General features: G+C 35.3%; 1 long non-coding RNA gene across 1 annotated transcript; it reads right to left on the bottom strand.

Annotated features, from left to right (window-relative positions):
• Nucleotides 1–568: 568 nt before the first annotated feature.
• On the bottom strand, nt 569–936 carry LOC129765252 (uncharacterized). The gene is made up of 2 exons (XR_008741409.1): nt 838–936; nt 569–780 (listed from the first exon to the last, which is right to left on the bottom strand). It is a non-coding gene; the product is annotated as an uncharacterized LOC129765252 (long non-coding RNA).
• Nucleotides 937–1,463: the final 527 nt, after the last annotated feature.

The following is a 1,463-nucleotide window of genomic DNA, read 5'->3' on the forward strand; positions in this document are numbered from 1 at the left end:
CAAATTTGGTTTCATTTGCTTGATTAATTCTCGAGTAATGCAGAAATTTGTGTTTCATTTGTATGGCAGCCCCCTCCTTTAGAGAGGGGGGGAGGGGTCTCAAAATATCACGAAAACCTTCCCCGCCCTTAAAAACCCCTACATACCAATTTTCATGTCGATCGGGTCAGTAGTTTCCGAGTCTATAAGAATCAGACAGACAGACAGACATCACTCCATTTTTATATATATATAGATAGATAGATAGATTGAATATGCTAGACTAAGAAAGTACCAGCCGCCACTCGTAGCGATATTGAAGGTAGGGATTGTCCTGAGTAGGAGTAGTATCATGCTTTAGTCATCATCATGGATCATGCTTTAGTCATGCTTAGATCTCACAAATGCTTTCTCGTGGCCGATGATTGAAAAAAGGGAAATAGATGTAAGTGTTAATTCTGAAGAACATTGGACATCTTACATTGGGAGAAAGTTGAGGATCGAAAAGTTACATAATTTCCAATGGAAACTTGAGAACGTAGCTTACATTTAATGGATTGAGGGTAATACGAAAAAGTAAAAAAAAAAATTTGTTTGGCATTGTTAGGCACAGTACCATTTTATTGATGCGCTTATTGACTAGATGAAGCATTGTTTATAATGATAATGTGAATCTCCAGTTGAAGTGTGTCGTCAGTTACCAATACCAATACGGAGAGTAGCCATAGCCGCCATAGTAATCACCCAGGCCGTAGTAGCCGGAACTCCATGGATAGCCACCGTAGCCGTATCCATACCATCCTGCAATATTTATAAAGATTATAAATGTAGTGTTTCACAATTAAACATTCTACCAACCTAAAGGATAACTGCTAACTACAGCAATGATCAGCGCAATCAATAGAAGAATGGATATTTTCATCATCTCGTTGCCTTCTGTTGATAAGCGGAGTCAAGGACAGTATAGCTATTCCACAGCAGGTTTAGCTTATTTATAGGAACTTCGCACGTGATTTTATGCAAAGAGTCAACCGGCGTTCATTCCGTAATATATCTGATTGTTCTTTGTTCCGTTTTGTAATCTGACAATGTAGAATGTAATTTGTTTTGAAATTATGTTCTTCAGTGTACTGGTCGGAGTTCCATCGTCGAAGCGAATTTTTATGAATTATTAATGGATTGTTTGTTTTTTTTATTTAATTAAAGAAATATTTTTTAAAATAATTGAACATTACATCATTGTTTTTTAAATTGTCAATGTATAAAGACCAAAAACCCGTCCTTGAAATAGAAATGGATCAAAATGATTTTTTCGTGAAATGAACACTAATGTAATGGAGAACACAATGTCTTGTAAATGGATTTTTTTTAAATCTTAAAATCGAATTCGTATTCTTGACCATTCGAAAAAAGAAAATTAATGTGTTTTATGCTTCCGTTTAATGATCAACGTCTTTCCGGTAAATCTAGCTTGTAAGTATAGA

The sequence above is a fragment of the Toxorhynchites rutilus genome, chromosome 2 (genome assembly GCF_029784135.1).
Source record: "Toxorhynchites rutilus septentrionalis strain SRP chromosome 2, ASM2978413v1, whole genome shotgun sequence".
Classification (NCBI taxonomy): Eukaryota; Metazoa; Arthropoda; class Insecta; order Diptera; family Culicidae; genus Toxorhynchites; species Toxorhynchites rutilus.